Source organism: Panthera uncia, chromosome B4 (genome assembly GCF_023721935.1).
Source record: "Panthera uncia isolate 11264 chromosome B4, Puncia_PCG_1.0, whole genome shotgun sequence".
Taxonomy (NCBI): domain Eukaryota; kingdom Metazoa; phylum Chordata; class Mammalia; order Carnivora; family Felidae; genus Panthera; species Panthera uncia.
Genome location: NC_064809.1, coordinates 127,157,573 through 127,163,660, shown reverse-complemented (window position 1 = coordinate 127,163,660; position 6,088 = coordinate 127,157,573).

Here is a 6,088-nt window from a genome sequence, read left to right as displayed (position 1 = left end):
AAGAAAGAAAGAAAGAAAGAAAGAAAGAAAGAAAGAAAGAAAGAAAGCAACTACAAAAATGTATGAGATGAGCTCCTTAACACCAGCCATGTTTAAGTTTTAAATAAGTCAGTCTATCAGGAAAGGAAAAGGTGCCCAGAAGCCTGTGCTATGAAGCACTGTGGTAGGTTAAAGATGGCCAAAGACTTTATGACAATTCCTATCAAGATGTGAGGTCTCTGCTCCCTCCCCTTGAACTAGGGTGGCTTCTGGGACTTTTTGGACCAAAAGAACATGGTGGCAGTGATGCCCCACCAATTTCTGGGCACAGGCCCTTGGAGACTGGCAACCTCCACTACTTCTCTAGGAACCCAGCCAGCATACTGAGAGAGGCCCACGTAAAGACGAATTGAAGCATCTAGCCGAGCTTCCAGCTAATAGCCAGGACCAACTTGCACCATATGGGTGCGCCATCTTGGAAATAGATCCTCCAGTCCCAACTGGGCTCCCCATGTGGAGTGGAGATGAGCTATCCCTGCCGAGCCCCACCCAAATGTCATACTTGGGAGGAAAATGATCCCTGTGCTACGCCACTAAGTTTTGGGGTGGTTTGTTACACAGCAATAGATAACAGGGATAGTCACCCCAGGGTGGCTATGAGGTGGCTCCAGTGAAGGTACACTTATAAGAGCAGATACAATATTTGTAATAGCAACTTTGGTTTGTTTATGTTTATTTATTTTTGAGAGAGACAGAGACAGAATGCGAGTGGGTTTGGGGCAGAGAGAGAGGGAGACACGGAATCTGAAGCGGGCTCCAGGCTCCGAGCCGTCAGCACAGAGCCCGACGCAGGGCTCCAACTCACGAGCTGTGAGATCACGACCTGAGCCGAAGTCGGACGCTCAACCGACTGAGCCACCCAGGCACCCCTGTAATAGCAAATGTTAATAAGCTTTTTGTAATTACAAAGATAATTACAAAGCACACTCATCGAAAAACTCTTGGTAAAATATAGCTATGGTATTGCACCATTTAATATGCATATGCTGAGGGATCGATGAAAAAGAAAAGTGGAGGGCGCCCGGCTGGCTCAGGCAGAAGAGCATGCAACTCTTGATCACAAGGTCATGAGTTCGAGCCCCACGTTGGGTGTAGAGATTAAATAAATAAAAATAAGTAAATAAATAAATACTTTAAAAAATAATTGTAAGAAAATAAATAAAAGTGAAGGAAAGAGAAGCACGAGCCAGTTAAATAAAGGAAGCGAGTCCATGGAGACTCAGCCCTTGTTATGTGCTTGCCTGAAACTAACTGGTGGAAACTCAGGAGTCTGATGTCCGTCTTTGCCTCAGTAAAACCACAGGTAGCCTGCTAACTATCGTACATTTGTGCGCATCAGCAAGACAACCCAGTATTCCACTGAGATCAAACGCTCTGCACTTGAAAGGGACTTTCGCCTAGGCAAAACGAAACTGGCCCAGCACAACTTTTTTTGATCAAAGGACTCTCCTCCAGCATCAAAGTCTTCCCAACTTTGTCAGGCATGAATTGATCAAGAAGGGATATGGCAAATGGAAGGATTATTGGACTTGAGTCAAAGAGCCCTCACTACCTGCACGTTTGTGATCCACACGCCTTCCTTTGGAGAACCCACTCAATGTCCACCCAACTCTATGGGACCACCCATCACGGTGGAGGCAGGGAGTGGGGGTGAGGGGTAGTCAGACACATAATGCAGACTGGCCAATCGGAGACTGCCCTACAGTCGGACATGTGACCCAAACAGGTCCAATCAGAGTCTTTCCTGAGACCTGACGGATGGACACTGGGAGGGAGAGGGACTTTCCTATTTTCAGACTGTCAACCCAAAGCTGGACTTCTTGTGACTGGTAGTAGGCATCTCTCCCACGACATGGAGAATGAAATCAACACGATGAGGAAATCAAAACAAGCAATGGAAAGCCCACAGAGCTCCCCAACATTATTTGGGTCCTGATCCCACTGTACCTAAGCTAGCTGCATCCCTGAACATGCCAGTTATGTGAGCTAATAAGTCCCTTTTCGTGAGCTGGTTTGAGTTGGTTCCTGACCTTGCTGGGTGAACTGTGGAGACCGAGCAGCCATGGGGCCTCGACCCAGCCCCTCCCAAAAGTCGCCAAAGGTTCTCGGTCTTGTCACAAGAAGAATTCAAAGACAGACACGCAGCACAACGGACACGCAACACAAGCAGGAAGGTTTATTAAAAGGAAAGTACGCTATTGAGATGTGAGCTCCAGCAAGCTCAAGAGAGAGAAAGACAGCTGTGTCCCTGGGGTTTGGGTTCCTATCTTTTATCGGCAGTTGGGAACTAGGGGGCAAAATATTCATTACTTGCAGCAGAGAAACAGGGTTTCACACTTTTTCTTCCTAATATGGTCAGAGGTTTCCTGTTACGGCGCACGCCTGCCATCTTGAGCCTGTCTGCTTTGATCTGGCTTCTTGTGGCATGCTGCCAGGACAGGGCCCTGACAGCTGGCCATAACTTCCTCCTTGCTGGCCTCCAGGTATCTTGTTTGAACCTAACCGCCTACTGTAACGCAGAAGAATCCTGACTAACCCAAGCCTCAAAGAGGGCCATTCTTGGGGACAGGGTTAAGGGACTTCCATTCATACACCAAAACTGAAGGACCTCTCACTCCATTCTTCTTTCTCCGTCTTTTAACACACATTTGCTGAATGCCAACCGTGTTCAGGCTCAGGGCTAAGCAGAGCATGCAACTCTTGATCTCAGGGTTGTGAGTTCCAGCCCCATATTGGGTGTAGGGATTACTTAAAATATTTTTTTTTAAGCAATAAAGTAATAAAATCTTTAAAAAAAAACAACTTTTACTGGGCATCTAGGGCTAAAATGGAGAATAAAAGAATCAGAATCCCTTTCCTCATGGAGTTCATAGTCCAACAGAGAAAACAGACCATACACTTAAGCAGTAAGAGTCCTCAGGATACAGAAAGTAGAGCGGGGCTGAGGGATTACATAAACTCCTTGCCCTGATCTACTTCCATTTCCACCTGTGATACTGTGACTCAAAATAAGGAAAATATATTTGGTTTTCATCCCCATTTCTGGCACAGAGCTCCTAAAACCCTTGGAATTTCCTAAGTGACAAGAGCAATAAAGGTGTCTTTTGCTATTCGAACCAAGGCCCTATGAGCCACCCTGGAGTTTCCGTTTATGTGGGGACTTTTGGAAAACCCCTAAGGATGGGAGCTGGTTGCTGGGGCAACCATCCGGGTGATGGGAGGACTGGAACTTTTAGCCCCACCCTCTCACCTCCGGGGAAGGAGAGAGGGGCTGGAGATTGAGTACGACCACCAATAACCAGTGATTTCATCCATCATATCTTTGTACTGAAAGTTCCATCGGGGCGCCTGGATGGCTCAGTCAGTTGAGCGGCCGGACTCTTGACCTCGGCCCAGGTCATGACCTCACAGTTCGTGACAGCGAGTGGAGCCTGCTTGGGACTCTTTGTCTCCCTCTCCCTGCCCTTCTCATGCACTCTCTCTCTCTCTCTCTCTCTCATAAATAAAAAAACAAACATTTTTTTAAAAGAAATTTCTTATCAAATATATTCACTAGTATTTTTTTTATATGTACACAAGACATATATTAAATTTTCTTTAAATAAATCAAAAGGAGGGGCATCTGGCTGGCTCAGTAGGTAAAGCACGGGACTGTTGATCTTGGGGTAGTAAGTTCAAGTCCCATGTTGCATGTGGAGATTACTTAAAAATAAAATCTTTAAAGGGGCACCTGGGTGGCTCAGTCAGTTAAGCATCTAACTTTGGCTCAGGGCATTATCCCACAGTTTGTGGGTTAGAGTCCCCGCATCGGGCTCTGCGTTGACAGCATGGAGCCTGCTTGAGATTCTCTTTCTCTCCCTCTCTCTGCCCCTTCTGTGCACTCTCTCTCTTTCTCTCAAAATCGATAAGTAAACTTAAAAAAATAAATAAGATCTTTAAAAATCAATCAATCAGTCAAAAAGAACTCTTTCAATAAGCATAAAATAAGAACTGTAAGTGATGAGAAAAATGGTTTCATTATTCCGGGGTCAATCAGAAACACAAGCTACACGACGCATTTCAGATGAGGACAATTAATATAGAGAATTTGTTGGGGGCACCTGGGTGGCTCAGTTGGTTAAGCATCCGGCTTTGGCTCAGGTCAAGATCTCACAGTTCATGGGTTCGAGCCCTGCGTCGGGCTCTGTGCTGACAGCTTCAGAGCCTAGAGCCTGCTTCGGATTCTGTGTCTCCCTCTCTCTCTGCCCCTCCCCTGCTCATGCTTGCTCTCTCTCTCAAAAATAAATAAAACTTTATATATATACATATATATGTGTGTATGCATATATATATATATATATATATATATATATATATATATATATATATATATATATATATATATATATATATATATATGGAGAGAGAGAGATAATTTATAATATAGGCATTGAGGACCAAAAAGGCAAAGGGAACACAGAGATAACTCAGGGACAATATGTGCAAACCCAGCAGCATCCCTGCCACCTCGGGCCGGAACCCAGACCTCTGAAAAGGAGGCACGACTTGCCTAGTGTCGGTACCTCTCGAGGCATATGATGAATCCAGTTCTGAGGTCCCGAGGAAAGCTGGAGGCTGGAACCAACGGCTGCCGCCTGGGAGAGGAGCCAGTGCTCCGGACAGTAGTAAGAACGGGAAGCAAAGAGGAAGGAGCAAGTCCCTTCTCCCTCCTCCCGCCTTCTTGTTTCCCTCCAATGGCCCTGAGTGGCGGAAGCTGGCCAACAGGCAAAGGCACGGTGTAGCTCACAGGTCTCTCTCTAGTGCTGTCATCACAAAGCACAATATGGCAGAGTGGATCTGGAGTGGAGAAACAAAGCTTAATAAGAGGCACAGCGGTGGTCTTGTTTCTTAGTGACACGTGAAATGATTGCGCAATGTGTATCTGATGGCCCCTTAGGGTCTCTGAAATAAGGGAGCTAAGCTATTAATATGGTGGCCATTGCAAGACCCAAACCACGAGTGATGGACAAAAGATGCGCTTAGTCCTCCCCAAACGCAACAGTCACGATGACCAGTGCAGAGCGGGTACGTGGCTCCGCAGAGTGAGGGACTCAAACTCCTACCATTTTTCTCCACCATTTTCAACAAAGGACCTGAACACCGTGGTCCAAAGTAGTTACTCCAGCTCCAGCCGACACACCCACATTCCAACTAGAGAGAAAGGGATGGCGTGCCCCCATCCTTTTATTTATTGTTTTTTAATTACTTATTTATTTTAAGTAGTCTCTACACCCAACATGGAGCTCGAACTCACGACCCCCAAATCAAGAGTCGCACACTCCCCTGGCTGAGCCAGCCGGGTGGCCCCATGCCCCATCCTTTTAAAGCAGAGGCTGGCAAAGCAGAGGTTGGTGGTAACCCATGGGCCAAATCTGGCCTACTACCTGTTTGTGTAAATAAAGTTTTATTGAGACCCAGACATGCTTATTCATCTACGCATTTGCCCATTTCTGCTTTTGCGCTTTCCACAACAGAGCTGGGGCGTTGCAGCAGAGACCTTAGGGCCTGCAAAGCCTAAAGTATTTACCATCTGGACATTTAAAGAAAAAGTGTGCTGACCCTTACTTTAAAGGAACAGCCTGGAAGTTGCACAAATGACTTCCATTCCCCCCACCTAGTTACACGGCCAGAGAGGTTGGGAAATGCAGTCTACAGCTAAAAAGCCGGGGCTCGATGTAAAATGTTATTACTGTGTAAGACCACAGTCTCCACCACCCTACCCTTCCATAAAGTTCTGCCCCTGGCTCTCCTCTCTCCTGACCTTCCCATCACCTGAACCACTGAGTGGTCTGAACTCATTTGCTCATACTAGGTGTACTTTATTTTACTGCTTTCTAGAAGTTTCCAGCAACTTCAGCTAATTCTGATAACACCAGCTACCTTCCCAGTAGCCATTCCCTCACTGCTTGCAGGCTAGCAGCTTCCTGATTTTGTTCAGAGTGTATACAGCTAGAGGGGCTCAGGGAAGGTGGGCCCAGCTCCAGAGAGCGAACCCTGCCATGGGTCTAAT